This window comes from Arachis hypogaea, chromosome 16 (genome assembly GCF_003086295.3).
Source record: "Arachis hypogaea cultivar Tifrunner chromosome 16, arahy.Tifrunner.gnm2.J5K5, whole genome shotgun sequence".
NCBI lineage: Eukaryota > Viridiplantae > Streptophyta > Magnoliopsida > Fabales > Fabaceae > Arachis > Arachis hypogaea.
In genome coordinates this window covers 137,655,658-137,673,899 of record NC_092051.1, presented here as the reverse complement: position 1 = coordinate 137,673,899, position 18,242 = coordinate 137,655,658, and the positions used below count along the sequence as shown (strand labels likewise).

At 34.2% G+C, this 18,242-nt stretch overlaps 1 pseudogene; it reads left to right on the top strand.

Annotated features, from left to right (window-relative positions):
* The first annotated feature begins 2,172 nt into the window (after positions 1 to 2,172).
* LOC112757663 (inositol transporter 1-like) lies at positions 2,173 to 16,285 on the top strand (annotated as a pseudogene).
* The last annotated feature ends 1,957 nt before the right edge of the window (positions 16,286 to 18,242 follow it).

Here is an 18,242-nt window from a genome sequence, read left to right as displayed (position 1 = left end):
AGCTAACATTGAGTGAATTGTGTGAAATTGTAGCCAACAGAAAGTAAATGACAAGGAATTTAAAATGCAAAAAGTAAATTGGACAGAAACTTAAAGAGCAAGAAATGTAAATTGCAAAAACTTAAATGACAAGAAATGTAAATTGCAGTAAATTGTAAAGGGGGTTGGGGTGCTGGAAATTAAATAGAGCAGTAAAGCAAGCAATTGAAGAGATCTTGAGAACAAGTAACAGGAAATTTAAGGTGCAGGAAAAGTAAATTCAAATCACAGCATCTCAAATGTAAAGTGTAGATGAACAAAAGTGCAGGAAAAGTAAATTCAAATCACAGCATCTCAAATGTAAAAATTGCAGAAAAGGAAATTGTAGCAGAAAAGTAAACCAGCAAGAAAACTCAATTCAATTATGAAATCTAAAAAGACAAGTGAAGATCTCAGGGGATCAATGAGACTAGAAAACAAGTCTAGATCTCAACCCCTTCCTTGATCCAGCAGAAGACAATATTGCAGAAGAAAGAAAGAGGAAGCAGCAAATGAAATTTGAATTATCTAGAAGAAGAACAAAGAGATTTCAGAGTGAGAATTGAAACAGAATTCCTTCAATTCTCCAATTTAAGTTAAGATGTAAAAGTGAGCTCTCTACTACTACTCTCTCTTGGAGCCCCCCTCAATGAAATGGAATTGATGCCTTTATATAGGCTTTACAAAGTGAAAATAAAAATGAAATTAAAATTCTAAACAAATTACCATTAAAATAAATTCCTAAGCTAACTAATCCTTGTGCCTTTGAGTGATGATAATGGGCTTAGCTTGCTTTGGATTTGAGGAGAAATGGGTTTGGTTGGCCTTGATTCAATTTGGTGAGAAATTGAATTTAAATGGAATTTTGGTTGAATTTTGGCCCATGAGTGTTTGCTCCCAATAGAGTGCTCTGCTCTTGTGGGGAGCGAAGCATCATGGTTTGCTTGTGTTGCCTTGTGTGCACCAAGCCCCTTGACCGTGCCAAATTGTGCGTGACATGCTTCCCTGGGCCGTGTCAAACTCGTGCAAGGAATAAGGAGAGTAGCGTTCTGCTCTTGGCAAGAGCGTAGCACTCCTTTTGCTTAGGTGAGGTCCCAAGTTCAAATCCTTGTGGCTTCACTAGCAAACATTTTCCTTTGAATTTTTCTTGGAGAGAGCACGACAATGCTCTCCAAGAGAGCGGAGCACAATAATTATGTAGAGCGCTACTTTGCTTTGGAGTGAGGTTCCAGCTTCGAACCTTGGTGGTTGCACTTTGGTATATTTTTGTTTGTTTTCGGTCCTTAAAGATGTCTTTCACTCGTACCTCAATTTTGTGCCAAATATGGATTGCCATATATTGTTGGAAAGCTCTAAATGTCAGCTTTCCAACGCAACTAAAAGTACATTAATCGGACATCTGTAGCTCAAGTTATAGCTCTTGGAAGGAGGCATGGTCATGCTGTGGGCGCCCAGATTTTAACTTAGCGAAAATTTTGCTTCCAAGCTCATTTTGAACTCTTATAGCGCTCTGCTCTTGGCAAGAGCGGAGCTTTGTGTGCTGATTGTAAATATCCTTTAATTTGGTCATGGGTCATGCTTTTAAAAGCGTGGTCTAAGGCTCCAAAGTGTTCTCCAACTTCAAAGTGTGTCCCAAAGCTCTTTTTTCTCCTTTTTAGCTTATTTTGTGCTTTTTGCTTCTTTTTCTTCTTATTTCCTACAAAATTTATAAAATCAAAAGATCAAGGAAATATACCATTTAAGTACCAAAGCATTCATTATTCAAGCACAAATTATCAATTTCTTGTATGAATAAGCATAGAAAAATATGACATGGTGACATGTCATCACTTAGCAATTCCTTCAATTTCTTGTATTCCTTCCACTTTTGCATGCTTCCTTTCTGTTCTCTAAGGCATTCCTGCCCTATAAACCCTGAAAACACTTAACACACATATCACGATATCGAATGATAATAAGAGAGGATTAATAATTAGCAATTTTAAGGCCAAAGAAGCATGTTTTTAATCAAAGCACATAATTAGGAAGGAAAATGTAAAACATGCAAATTATATGAATAAGTGAGTAAAGAATTGATAAAAACCACTCAAATTAGCACAAGATAAACCATAAAATAGTGGTTTATCAAGATGACACAAGGCTAATTTTGGGGAGATGGACAGTAAGATCACAAAGTTTGAGGAAGAAATCAAGAGAGTTGATGATATGGTTAGCAATGGAGTATATGATACCACGATGGAGGCTAGAAGAAAGGTGCTGGTTACTTGTTGTGAGAGATGGTATGTAAGGAAGGAAATGCATTGGAAACAGATGTCTCGGTCTCGGCACGCGAAGAAGATGGACAAAAATACAAGATACTTTCACAATATGGCTTCAGCAAGAAGATGGAACAATAAGATTGATACACTAGTGATAAACGGTAGAACGGTCAGAAATCAAGCGAGAATCAAGATAGCCATCAGAGAGTTTTACAAGGAATTATATCATCAGGAAGCTACTCCAATGATGGGGTTTAGAGATGGTCTGATGGGAAAGATAGATGAGGATGATGCTGTGACCTTAGAGAGGATGCCGTCGGCTGAGGAGATCAGAGAGGCTGTGTGGGAGTGCAAGTCCTCTAAGGTGCCTGATGACAAGTCATCTTAGCCTAGTTTCACTAGCCTTTTTCTTTTGTTTTCAATTGATTTATGCACTTTCTTGAGCCATAAGCAAGCCAATTGGGTAGATTTTCATGCTTCCTTTGATTTAATCAACCATAGATGAATTAATGCAATTTCATGAGGTTTTATGCTATAATTGTCACATATTATGAAAGAATGAATATCTCATGATTTTGAGCATAGCTTTGATGTGTTTGGTTGATTAATGATAGGTGAAGAAAGTTTGGAGAAAGGTTGAAGCAAGAAGGAATGGCTAGGAGGAAGAGAGGACAAAAAGTTTAAGAAAAAGTTTGCCTCAAACTTTAGCTCAAACTTTTGGAATAAGTGAAAACGAACCAGGGAGCAAAAAGCTTGACCAAAAGTTTGCCTCAAACTTTTGCACAAACTTTTGGGCAAAAAGCTTGAGCAAAAGTTTGCCTCAAACTTTTTGGCAAACTTTTGGGAGAAAAGCTTGAGCCAACGTTTGCCTCAAAATTTTTGGCAAACGTTGGCATCACAAATCAACACCCTAGAGAGCAAAAGTTTGCGCCAACGTTTGCCTCAAACTTTTTGGCAAACGTTGGCGCCATGAACAACACACCCTGGAGAGCAAAAGTTTGCGCCAACGTTTGCCTCAAACTTTTTGGCAAACGTTGGCGCCATGAGTGTGCAAGGGGGAGCCAACGTTTGAGCAAAAGTTTGACCCCAAACTTTAGCTCAAACGTTGGTAGCAGCAAGGATGGGGTGGCTGATATGAAAAGTTTGAGTAAAAGTTTGCCTCAAACTTTTACTCAAACTTTTACTCAAGCTTACATGATTCCAAACCCGGTTCACTTTGGTTCTTCTCCAAACTCCAAGAGCAATCAACCAAGGCCTCTATCAACCCAATTCCATCAAGAGCAAAGGCCCAATTGAAGGCTTGAAGACCATTTGAAGAAAGTGTATAAATAGCATAGGATTTAAGTTTTTCGGGAGCTTTTCTTTTCGGTTTTGATTTGGTAGTTTGTAGAGAGCTCACTTTTACATTTTGGCATTGTTGTTCTAGAATTCAAGAGAATTGGGGAGGAGAATTGATCTCTCTTCTTCCTTGTTCTTGCTTGAGCACTCTTTACTTTTCTTGCTTCGGATCTTGGGTGGAGAATTGAAGGAATTCTGTTTCAATCTCATCCTGAGATCTCTCTGTTTAATTTTACTGCATAATTGAATTTCCATTTCTGTTACTTGCTTCTTCATCTACTTTCTCTGTAATTTACATTTCCTTTGCAATTGCTCTTGTTGGATCTAGAAAGGCATTGAGATCTAGACTTGGTTATCTAGTCTCTTGGGTCCTGAGATCTGAATTATCATTTTACTTTCTCTGTTTAACGCTTTTCATGTTCATTTACATTTCCGTTTTAGATCCGGTTCAATCCAAGCCATCTTCTACTCTTCTGTGTGTTGAATTTTACTTTTCCTTGTTTAATTTCTGCAAATCCAATTCCCAATTCCCTTTACAATTCAAGCCATTTACATTTCTTGCACTCTAAGATTCTGCAATTTACATTTCTTGCGTTCTAAGCTTCTGCTCTTTAATTTCTTCCTCTTTAAGATTCAGCACTTTAAATTTCAGTTCTCTTTAATTTCATGCAATTTGAATTCTGCAAATCACAAATCTCTCAACCAAATCTTGATTTGCTTAACTAAATCAACCACTAAACTAAAATTGCTCAATCCTTTAATCCCTGTGGGATCGACCTCACTCCCGTGAGTTATTATTACTTGATGCGACCCGGTGCACTTGCCGGTGAGTTTTGTGTCGGATCGTTTTCCGCACATCAAGTTTTTGGCGCCGTTGCCGGGGATTGATTAGATTGACAATGATTAAGTGAGGTGGTGATTTAGATCTAGCATTTTTATTTTCTGTTTCTCTAATTTTTGACTAACACGCTAACTGTTTGAAATTTTGCTTAAACTAAACTTCATTCTAGCAATAGACTGAAGAGTTACTGGTGGTGTTTCTTGTGTTTTTTTTGTATGTCAGGTACAGGGAGATCCATTCCTGTTTTATCTGAAACTGACCAGAGAACTCTTAGAAGGTTGAGAAGAGCTGAAAGAGGGAAAAATATTGTTGGAGAGGAAGAATCTGAGGAAGAATATCACGAGATGGAAGGAGATCCATCTAATCCAGGAAGAGGGGCTTTCCAAAGGTGACAAAGTGCAATTGATATATCAACAACTGGGAGCAATCCAACAGACTGATGACTATTACACTGTCAGCAACATACTCTCGTTGGAACATGCTGAAATTGAACACCAGAGAACAAAGAGGAGGATCACAGTCAGGGGAGACAAGTTGAGGCACTACAATCCTCAACCACCATAAAAGAAAGCTCCAAGGTCAAGCTAGTGACAATAAAGAAGCGCTTGTTGGGAGGCAACCCAACCTGAGGTAGTTTTCTTTTCATAGCCTTTTCAATAAAAATGTTGAATAATTGGTATGCATTGCAAGGAGCTAAGTTTGGTGTTGCACACCAAAACAATTTAAGGGAGAATGAAGGATTCTAAGTTTGGTGTTCCACCAAAACCTCATTTGAAAAGCATATTCTCACCTCCTGCACAATACTAGCTCTAAGCAATCAAACAGGTTATTCACTTACTTAACTGATTTCTAGTTTTAATTTCATAATCTTTAGTAAGGAAACAAGATTTTACATATAGTCAACCTGTTGCATCAGAGGAAGTGGCAAGGAATTAAGTTTGGTGTTCCCACACCAAATCAAACCCAAAAGCCACACTCAATTCATGCATACTAACCAGTCACCTAAGGGCTTGAGAAGCAAGCAACTTTTGAGAATGCAGGGAACTCACTACAATTTGAAGACACTATGCATCATAACTCAAAAGGGCACAACAGAAGGAAGAACAAAGGAACTGCAAACCAATAGGTGGTATCTACACTTAACTCTTACTGTTGAAAAATGCTTTGACTTGTGTCTTGCTAAAGTGTTCATCTAGTACAAGTAGAATCACTCTTAAAATAAGTAAGCTAGCCTATGTGTGTGCTTGTGTGTTTACTTTCACTGAACAAAAAGCATGCTTTGTCCCCTGCATCTTTAATTTAATAAAAGAAATGTTTGAATGTGAAGTGAGATAGTTCTCTGTTAGATAGAAGTACAATAAAAGTAAGTGGTGGTATAAATGTGTGATTGCATAATAGCTCACTTTTAATGAATAAGAGAACTAGGATGTCTCCTCTTAAGTAGAAAGTGGCCTACTGTCTATGAATCTCAATCAAATAAAAATCCTTGGTTAAAAAGAAAAACAAAAAAAAAGAGAGAAAAGAAAAAGCCAAAAATGGCAACAGAACAAAAGAAAAACAAAAAAGAAACAAAGCTAGACACCAATAGCTTGAACCTTAGAATATATGCCTGTGGTGTCTTTGTACTAGGATCTGCTTGGATTATTAAGCTCTTTGGAGTGCATCAACACTTGGTGATTTGGGTTAACTAACCCGGGATCATCAGCTGAAAGTCCACTATCAAGAGCAACCTAACTACAAGGCATTTAGTAACCCAAAGAGGTGCTGGGCATCAATGTTTTAAGAAGGAATGTGAGCCAAGTGTCTATAGTGAATAATGTGTCAAGTATAAAGAAATCAATGAACTTGTTACACATGACACTCAAATAAAGCTTATGAACAAAATAATAGCCAAGGATAAAGGAATAATGAGAGGTCATAGCAGTGTGTTGCTTGATGCTTGAAGAAGACTTTCTAGGCCTAAGAGTCAATAAGAAGTGAGTGTTTACATATCCACATAAAACCCCATGAACTACCAATAGTACTCTGCTAGCATGAACATCATCTTCCATTTCATTCTTTCTTCTCAATAAATCTTTTCTTGCTTGAGGACAAGCAAGCTTTAAGTTTGGTGTTGTGATGACAAGTCATCTTAGCCTAGTTTCACTAGCCTTTTTCTTTTGTTTTCAATTGATTTATGCACTTTCTTGAGCCATAAGCAAGCCAATTGGGTAGATTTTCATGCTTCCTTTGATTTAATCAACCATAGATGAATTAATGCAATTTCATGAGGTTTTATGCTATAATTGTCACATATTATGAAAGAATGAATATCTCATGATTTTGAGCATAGCTTTGATGTGTTTGGTTGATTAATGATAGGTGAAGAAAGTTTGGAGAAAGGTTGAAGCAAGAAGGAATGGCTAGGAGGAAGAGAGGACAAAAAGTTTAAGAAAAAGTTTGCCTCAAACTTTAGCTCAAACTTTTGGAATAAGTGAAAACGAACCAGGGAGCAAAAAGCTTGACCAAAAGTTTGCCTCAAACTTTTGCACAAACTTTTGGGCAAAAAGCTTGAGCAAAAGTTTGCCTCAAACTTTTTGGCAAAATTTTGGGAGAAAAGCTTGAGCCAACGTTTGCCTCAAAATTTTTGGCAAACGTTGGCATCACAAATCAACACCCTAGAGAGCAAAAGTTTGCGCCAACGTTTGCCTCAAACTTTTGGCAAACGTTGGCGCCATGAACAACACACCCTGGAGAGCAAAAGTTTGCGCCAACGTTTGCCTCAAACTTTTTGGCAAACGTTGGCGCCATGAGTGTGCAAGGGGGAGCCAACGTTTGAGCAAAAGTTTGACCCCAAACTTTGGCTCAAACGTTGGTAGCAGCAAGGATGGGGTGGCTGATATGAAAAGTTTGAGTAAAAGTTTGCCTCAAACTTTTACTCAAACTTTTACTCAAGCTTACATGATTCCAAACCCGGTTCACTTCGGTTCTTCTCCAAACTCCAAGAGCAATCAACCAAGGCCTCTATCAACCCAATTCCATCAAGAGCAAAGGCCCAATTGAAGGCTTGAAGACCATTTGAAGAAAGTGTATAAATAGCATAGGATTTAAGTTTTTTGGGAGCTTGTAATTGTGACCATATAGTTATATGAAACGCAATATGTTCTGGTAGGAGAATTGGTAGGTGGTACGCAATACATCACATTTAAAATTTTTAATGGGAAAAGTATATATATAGCATTCGACAACAAAGATAAATTGTGAATTCACGTAACTATGACTATGACATAGTAGGACTAGAGTAGAGTGCCATTTTGTAGCAATTATATGTTCTCATTTTGTTATGTTTGCAGGAACTAATAGTTGCCATGGCCTTAATTGGTGCAATTTTCGGTGCTGCCATTGGTGGTTACATTAATGATTCTTTAGGGCGTAAGGCTGCCACTATTGTGGCAGATATTTGTTTCGCAGTAGGATCACTCTTGATCGCCGTTGCACCAAATCCCACTCTTATCATAGTTGGCCGGTTTTTTGTTGGCCTAGGTGTAGGTTTCGCCTTTGTTACTGCTCCTATGTATATTGCAGAAGTATCACCGTCTGAAATAAGAGGTGGATTAGTTAGTGTCAATTGTCTTATGATCACAACTGGCCAATTTCTTTCCTTTGTCATCAATTATGGTTTGACTAGAGTAAGCATACCCAACTCTTTAGCTAACAATACCAATAGTAATAATTTTGTCTTCATCCATCTTGATTTTCTAAGAGCAAAATTATGTGTGCAGGTTCCTGGAACATGACGTTGGATGCTTGGAATTGCAGGTACACCAGCTGTTATTCAGTTGGTTCTTATGGTCTTTCTTCCTGAGTCCCCCAGATGGCTATATTTGAAGGTAAATGATGATATAAGATCAATGATCATTCATGTGAAGTTCTCTTTATGCAAAAATTATAGGTAATAACTATTAGATAATTTGATATGTTGAACTAAAGTTAATGCTGGAAACCAATTTTTTTTAAACTAACATCAGCCAATTTTGTTATTTTGTTTATCTTAAATTCTAGATCCTAAAACTTAAATTATAAATATAAAATCTAAAGTTGACTAATGTTAGCTAACTAAAAATTAGTTTCCTGTACTTTTTTTCTTAAATAAATTATCATCTAATGATTATCAACTATTATTTTCATATGAAGACAACTATATGTCATTAGTCACCTATAAAATTTGGGAAAATAAATCCTTATATTGATTTTTTTTGGTAGAATAATTAAAAGCTTAGTTACTTTTAACTTGCAGAATAGGAAGGAGGAGGCCACCAATGTTCTTTCTAGGATATACCCATCTCCTCGGTTGGAGGACGAAATAGATATTCTTGAAGCTCACATGGAGCAAGAACAAAAGGATAAGGTCAAAGTTAAATACAGTGATGTATTTAAGTTGAAAGAAATCAGAGTTGCGTTCATATGTGGCGCTAGACTTCAAGCATTCCAACAACTTACCGGTATTAGTGTTATAATGTACTATAGCCCAACAATCATTCAATTGGCTGGCTTCAAATCAAACGAATCGGCTTTGTTCTTATCCCTCATTGTTTCTGCAATTAATGCCGGTGGCACAATTATTGGCATTTACCTTATTGACATTGTAGGGCGAAAGAAGCTTACACTTAGTAGCTTAATAGGTGTGGTTGGATCGTTAATCCTACTCTCTGCTTCATGTTATGTTAGAGGGCATGGCAACCCGAGTTTAGTTTATGGATGGCTTGCTATTGCGGGTTTGGCTTTGTATATTATATTCTTTGCACCTGGAATGGGTCCTATTCCGTGGGCTGTAAACACAGAGATATACCCTGAAGAGTTTAGAGGAATATGTGGTGGCATGTCTGCAACAATTAATTGGGTTGGTAGTGTCATCATGTCTATTAGCTTCCTTTCTTTTGTGGATGCTATTGGGCTTGGTGAGAGTTTTATGATTCTTTTGGATGTTGCTTGTGTTGCAATAGTTTTTGTGATTTTTTATATGCCAGAGACAAAAGGATTGACTTTTGAAGAAGTTTCAAATATTTGGAAGGAGAAAGCCTATGGAAAAGATAAAAACATAGAGAGCATGGTTGAGCAAGCAAGTACATGATCAGCAACTTTTTCCAATACATTTAAGACTTGTGAAAGCACGAAAAGTCATAAAGTTAGGGTTTGAACATGAAATGAAGAAGAACAAAAAATAAAAGGAGAAGAAATGAAAGATGCAATATATATGTGCATGCGCATGTGTCTACGTCCTTATTGGTAGCTTTGGCCAAAGAGTTCAAAAGACAATCCATGTGGTTGGCTATATAGTTGATCAGGATCATGTCTTCTTCCATGGTCCATGGCCCTTTTCTCACTTCCAAATCTTGAGACAGGTTGAGAGAGTGAGAGAGATTTCGGAGGGGGTGTTAAGGGAGAAGACTCTAGTGACGTATGTGACAAGCAATGTAGAGTTAGTTTGCATTACAGAGTTAGTTAGATGAAGTGAGAATCTGTTATAGGATCAGTTGAGTGTTAGTTATTGATGTGTTTCTCTATCTTTCACTCTTAGTGTGTAAATAAGTGAGGAAGCTTCATATGTAAATTAATACATTCTTCCAACATCAATTCAATTTAATATTTAGTTCATTCTCTTAGCTTTCTTTCTAGTTTTCATACTCTCAACTTGGCAACACAGTGTTCATCAACTTGCTTAATGTGCTTCTAGATCCTAGTCCTCAAGTAGTTCTTGATCTCGTTTCTAGTTCCTCCCAGTATATACTTGGCTATTTTCGACCATGTACAGTCATTATGATTTGATTAATTTATTATGGACAAAAATGTCATTTTATTACATTAGAATGAACTCAAATCTTATCCAAAAATATTTGATTGATAAATTTTACAAAGATATAAAATAAATAGTTTAATTTTGATGTACTGATATTATATAACATTTAATTTTATATAGTCATATAATCAAATCTGTTAATTTGGATAACTATTCACACCCTCAATATAAAAAGTAAGTATTTTTACTAACGTCGTATTATGTTACTATACACATATGTAAAACTACTTTATTAAGAACGAAGGCTACGATAGTTATACAATGTTAACAATATTTAAAAGGTGGTGTTAAAATTAAAATAATATTTTTAATATTAATAAATATTTTTAATTTGAAAAAAATATTATATTGCAAAAATATAACAATGTGTTACTTTAAATACTATATATTTATATATATCAACCTTGCTATATATAAAAAATGAAAAATTATATTCTTATAAATTATTTTCCATATTTTTGTAATCAATCTCTAAATTAAAAATATTAAGTTTATATATTTATGATACTAAAATTGTTTAACACCACTGAGATATATATATATATATATATATATATATATATATATATATATATATATATATATATATATATATGATGTCATATTGTACAAGGATAGTTGAAAATCAATGTTAGAATAAATACATAAATGATCTCTTCTACTATGACTAATTTTTTAATTACATGACACAAATATAAAAGATGAGATCCACCTCTTCATCTCTCACTTTTTAGATAAATCAGATACAATTATTCAAATTCTTTAAGAACCAAATAAATTTTCTACATAAATATGTGTCAAGAGAGTGTCTACTACTAGTGTGTGGGGTTGAGAGAAAACTAGTTAGTTAAAACATGTGCAATGATTTCTTGGAAAAGAAGGTATGAATTGAATTTAAAATGTACTAATTTAATCCTACTCTCTGCTTCATGTCATGTTAGAGGACATGGCAACCCGAGTTTAGTTTATGGATGGCTTGCTGTTGCGGGTTTGGCTTTGTATATTATATTCTTTGCACCTGGAATGGGTCTTGTTCCTTGGGCTGCGAACACTGAGATATACCTTGAAGAGTTTAGAGGAATATGTGGTGGCATGTCTGCAACAATTGTCATCATGTCTATTAACTTCCTTTCTTTTGTGGATGCGATTGGGCTTGGTGAGTTTTATGATTCTTTTGGCTGTTGCTTGTGTTGCAATAGTTTTTGTGATTTTCTGCATGCCAAAGACAAAAGGGTTGACTTTTGAAGAAGTTTCAAATATTTGGAAGGAGAAAGCTTATGAAAAAAATAATAACATAGAGAGAATAGTTGAGCAAGAAAGTACATGATCAACAACTTTTTCCAATACGCCTAAAACTTGTGAAAGCGCGAAAAGTCATAAAGCTAGGGTTTGAACATGAAATGAAGAAGAATAAAAAATAAAAGGAGAAGAATTGAAAAATGCAATATATATGTACGTGCACATGTGTCAGCGTGCTTACTGGCAGCTTTGGCCAAAGAAAAGGGGAAAACGTTAATGGAGAAGACAGTGATGAGTGGTGACATGTGTGATATGCAATAGAGTTAGTTAGATGAAGTGAGAATCTGTTATAGGATCAATTGAGTGTTAGCTATTGATGTGTTATCCTTCATTCTTAGTGTGTAGATAAGTGAGGTAGCTTCATGTGTAAACTAATTCATTCCACTATCAATTCAATTTCATATTCTAAGTTCATTCTATTAACTTTCTCTTTGGTTTTAATCTCTTTCAATACTTTTACATGATATCAGAGTTGGTCATGATCAATCTTGGCCTTAACTCTCATCATCATCATTATTATCGTTGCTAAGAAAACCTTGGTTCCTCTACTGATAAGCAATAGTATTTTTTAACGATAAAACAAAAGGTTATGCCACAACGATGAAATTGAATATTTTCAGCACATGAAGAATGTATGTAAATAAACTTGTATTTAGACGTGTGTTATCAGAGACGGATTGAGGTTCAAAGGAGGAGGACACTTGCCCTCACTAAGTTTAAAAAAAAGTAATATTTTTATACAAATATATATTATTGTCCCCAGTATAATTATATTTTTACCTCCACAAAAAACTATAAAATTTTATTTTGAGATTTATATTAATTTCTTTTATTAAATTTAACATGTAACAATTTTTATTTTGTTAAATTTGATTTAATATCAAAATTAAAATTAATTAAATAAATTAACTCAATAAAAATTAATGAATAGTGATAATATAATTTTTGAAATTAATAAATTAATCAATTATCAAACTAAATATTAGTTTTCTAAATATAAGTAAAACTACTAGTATTTTTTGTCTTCAAAAATTAGTTGAGATAAAAAAATAATATCTAGTTTTAATTAATAATTTTATTTTAAAATTATATAATATTTTTTTAATCTTAACTCTGAAATAAGTTTGCTTGTAACAACTATTTTGGGTGAAACAGTGTTTTATGTCATAAATATTGTAACAAATAAATTTTTTAATTGAATGGGTGGTAATTAATATTTTAAAATTGTAATAAATAGTAGAACAATTGTTTACAAATATGAAAGTTAATTTTTATATATTAAAATATGTATATTTTTACATAGTCATTTCATCACATTTATTCTTTTAGATAAATATTTATATGATGAATGTAAAATGTATTTTTTTTACATTATAATACATAATTGAATGGATTCATAAAATCTTTAATTTGACAATATATTAAAATTAAATTAAAAAATATATAAAAATATTTAATTATTTTAAAAAGAAAGAGAGAAAATTTATTGCAAATTAAGTTTTTATTATTTTATAGCAACATATCTGAAGGTTGTAGAAGGCTTAGAGAAGGGGTGTTGAATCTATGCCTTTCTTTTTGTTACTGAAATAACCTGTTTTTAAATGAACTTGCAATTCTGATTCTGTTTGAACTCAGCAGCGAAAATTTATGAGACAATTTCGTTTTGTCTCATGAATATCAGAAAATAGAACAGAGCAGAGAAGAGAAAAGCTAACACCACCATGTATCCTGGTTCGGTTGCCTTGTGCTATGCAACCTACGTCCAGTCTCCACCACAATAGTGGTGGAATTTCCACTATAGTTAAAGTATTACATACACCAATTCCACAGGATTAACACAATCATTTCACACTCAAGTTCTAACCTAACTTGACATTGGCGATGCTAATACCCAGGGGCTGAGCTAAACTAACTATTTAGGAGGGGAGGTGTTTAATAATTTTGCTAAAAATATTTTATATTACTATTTCTATTGATAAAATAAAAAAAATAAATATATAATCTCAATCAAAGTAAGACAATAATATATTAAAGTTACCACTTACAATTTTGTATCATGAAAATGCTATTCAACGTTTTTTTCTATTTTCAAAATCATCTATAATTGAATTTGTGTCGAAAATAGCTGCTAATTCTTTTTCTATATAGATGACCAAATTGTCTACAAGAAATTCATCAGCCATTTTGCTTCTGAGGCTTGTCTTAATAATTTTCATTGTTGAAAAGGCTCTTTCTGTTGTTGCTATAGACACTGGTAGAGTCAAAACAAGACGTATTAATCTATCAACCATGTGATAAGTTCTTGATTTTCCCGTTTCTTGCAACTTCTTGCATAATTCAGAAAGTGTACCAATGCCTTTCAAATGATTTGGTATATCATGCTGATAATGTTGCAACTGAGATTTCAAAATATTAACTCATTAGAAGGAAAGTCAAGGGGATAAAACTTCTCTGCTAACTTGCTAATTTCTTCAATATTAAATGATTTGACATTGTCTTTAGGATCCAAAGCACAACTCAAAGTCAAAAGCTCTATTGTTTGCTCATTAAATCTACTATTCAACTCTTGAATTGGAGTAGTAATAGTAGAAGCATCTTCATTCTCTTGATCTTTTCTTTTAAAAAATGTATCAATGGTTTTGAACTTACTCATAATTCAAATGGCCAAATAAGTTCCTATAATTAAAAATATATTTAGCAAAAAGTGTAAATTACAATCTAGATCTTTATAAAATATAAAAATTATATTTCAATTCAAAATAAGATATTAAAATTCAGAACAATAATACTAATATTGTAGTATAAATAATATAACCTTGTAATTAAATAGTTAACTAATAAAAAAACTAAATATACAAACTAACATATAATAACAAAAACTTAATTAACAAATAATAATAAATTAAGTAAATAACTAAATATATTAAAAAATATAAAAAAATTAGATAAGACTAACAGAAAAATAATAATAGAAAAGTCAATAGTTCAATAATTTTCTTAAAATAAAAAAGAATAAAAATAGAACCTTTTTTGAGAAACAGTAGTGAAGAATCACTTGTTGAATTACTATCTTTTTTCTTAATCTGCAAAAAAAAAAAAAAACAAGAGTCAAAGAGGTAACAGATAAGAAGATTAAAGAGATAAAGAAAAAGAAGAATAAGAAAAGTAAAAAATTATTACCTGCAAAGTGAAAGTAAAAAGTGTAGGAACAAAAAGAGGGATTGGAAAAATATGCGAACAAAGAGGAAGGGGGGCTGGGCGGCTGGCAAATAAAAAAAAGGGGTGGAAATTGGGAATTGGGAAATGGGCTATTAGGAAGGGGGGCTGGGCGGCTGGCAAATAAAAAAAAGGGTGGAAATTGGGAAATGGGCTATTGGGCTATTTTTTTATGAATTAAGGTAATACGAAAAAAAAGGGAGGGGGCTGGGAAATAAAAACAGGAGGGAGCTAGACTTTTTTTTAAATGAAAATTAAAATTTTGGGGGGGGGGGAGGGGGGAGGGGAGGGCATTGCCCCCCTTTAATAGTATGTACCTCCGCCCCTGGTAGGCAAGTTGAGTTGAATTGGTGCTTACCTGGTCTAGATCAAGCTAACAGAGTTTAGCTCATGATGGTTGGAGGTAACTAAAAATCTTCTAACGCGATCGAATGCAGATGTGAAGACCCAATTCTTCACAATTTCTTCTCTAGTCCGTGTGAAAGGAGAGAAATAGCTAGATTTTTAGCACTCTAGTATTTAAGAGAGCTACATCAAGAATTGATACGGATGTCTTGCCGTTTTCCATCATGAGTTTTTTGCATCTAATGTTGCTTTTCTCTTTTTGTTATCTCTATTTCTTTTATCTATTGATAGGTCTCTTGGGAGTCCCTCAATTTTTTTTCAATCCCTCTAATGTGAACATATGTTTCTAAATTTTTTTAAAATAAATATTTTCATTAGGAATATACATTAATTTGAGGGTATTTACAGATTTTCATCAAGTGCCTTATCTCATTTACAGTGTAAACAAGATAAGTTTGCTATATCTCATTTACACTGTAAACGAGATAAGGCACGAACACATGGTAATGTATCACATTTACAAACGTGATATGATACGAGCCTTATCTCGTTTACACTGTAAACGAGATAAGTCCAGAGAGCGACTATAAATGGAAGTCGTTCACAGTGTTTCAGACTCCATATTTCTCTCACATTTCTCTCATTTCTCTCTTTCTTACACTGTTTTCTTGATATTTATTAGTTCCTCGGACATTATGGCATGCCCGGATGCACGGGACCTTGACATTAACTGCCTCGACGCTAGTTAGCACATTGCGGGAGCCATCGACTTTGAGGTTAGTGTTATCTTTATTGTTTAAATTAATAAGTCTATGCGATTTTATTTCGAGAACTTTTATAGAGTTAGTGTTTTAACAAATGAGTAGGCTTGATGATATTGAGGTAACACAGTTTAGGTTAGTTGGCAAGTTAGTAACATGAGTTAGGTGTATAATTTACTCATAGTGAAAGTTAGATAAGTAATTACTTTGATTTGATTAGTTAATTAAATTTTTTCACATACCATGTTAGGGAGACAACTCTGCAACGCTTGGAGCAATCACGGCACCTCATTGTACAACTCCTCCCAATCACCATATATCTAGGCAATTGCCTTTTGTTTTACCATCCAAACCTTCTAGTATGACGGCTTGAAGTTATAGCTCTGTCTCACTATTCTCTGTAGAACAGGAATGGTCACTGATGGATTGGACTGTATGAGTGGCATGATGATTTTGCATATGAGATTGCCGTCCAGCTGTCGGTGATCCTGTGACATGGTGGGGCCAGACACGTGTGTGGTCCGCCAAATTTACGCACCTTCCTAACCATTTTAAATACAGTCGAATTAAAATCTAAACAAAATAAGAACGATGAAGAAGACAATGAATTAAAATATAATAACACTCACCAATATATGAAATTCTGTCGGAGGGCGACACGGAGACTCCAAGGACAACCATTTGTAAATTGCCGACAATGTATGTGATACTTGAATTAATCCGACTCGACTATTCGATACTCGGCACTTCTCCGGATGCTGTAATTCATCACGCCTTGCAGCACTGCCTCTTTGCTTCTAAATCTATGACCAACTTGAAACTCCACACCACCATCGGTGTTGTAATCGTCGGCCCCCATATTCAAAAATGAAGTTTCCTCGTGCATTGCATCCAAATCTAATGTATGGTAGTAGCTGAGTACAGATGATAACTTTGGAATTGGACGCGAAACAGGCAAAAGGTATTGAACTGATCCATCAACAGGAGTCTCAGGTATGAACTCATTGTCGTTGTCGTCGTCGTCAGAGGAACCACTTTCGTGGCTATCGGCAATGTACTCTTCGTCGGATTCCCCATCCTCAACGTCTATGTCCTGCACTGGACTAGCACAGTGCAACGGTCGTGGTGTGAGCGGAGGGTCATCCGGTACAAAATTTGAGCCGCCAGCACCACCACCACCACCATCACGAACTTACGCAGAAAGCTCCATCACTTGTTCAACTATAATTCTGCCGTGCACGACAAACAAGGTGCACATGCTTGCTCATTGCCATCGAGCCAGAATAGACGAAACCGAAATACACCATTCCATATCGATGCTAGCATCATAAACCCAACTCTACCAACCTCTTTTCTCTCACCACCACCGACGTGCGTTAATATCATACTCTTTAACTCGAACAACGAATTTGCTCTTCGAGTTCAGAACAATGCAGGATTCTCATACTCAAATATAACCCTGCTGTCATTGTTTCTCATCTGACAGTTGGGATACACCATCACAACAAAGAAACCACTGTCACTAGATATTTTTGCTAAATTTTTTGAAGAAAAACAGTAGAAAAAGAAGAATTGAGATATTTTTGAGGAATACCAGCGGTTTCCTAATCCTTTTATAAGTAGTTATTTTTGTCCTATTCTATCTTGTTTACTGTGTAAACGTTTTTTACTCCCATGTATCTCGTTTACACTATAAAAGAGTTAAGTTTTGTCATATCTCGTTTACATGACTAAACAACTATTTCTCACGTATCACGTTTGTAAACGTGATACATTATCACATGTTCATGTTTTATCTCATTTACAAATAGTTAAACTTATCTCGTCTACAGTATAAACGAGATAAGACACTTTATGAAAATTGGTAAATATCCTCAAATTAACGTATATTCGTAATTTAAATATTTATTTTATTTATTTAAAAAAATCCTATGTTTCTACCTTATTCAATTAATAAAGTATTAATATCTTTTAAAAAAAATACATTTATGCTATATCTATTTATAATAAATTAATAATTAATAAAATTATTTTAATTGAGCTTTAGACGCACTTTTTATTTATTGTAGACTATTGGCCAATATGTATTTCTGAGTTAATACTAATTTTTTTTCTTTTTTATGTTAAAAATATTAGCCATATTCATTTGCGTTCTGTATATATTTGGTTCAGTGCTCCTCACTTAGCTTTTCTTTATCTTAGTTTAGCGTGATTTTCCTATTTATAAATAATCTTTTTATGTTGATATTCTTGTTCAACATAATTTATATATCATTTTAGAGTTTGAATATACTCCTCTATTTCAAAATATATTTTTTTTATACTCAACG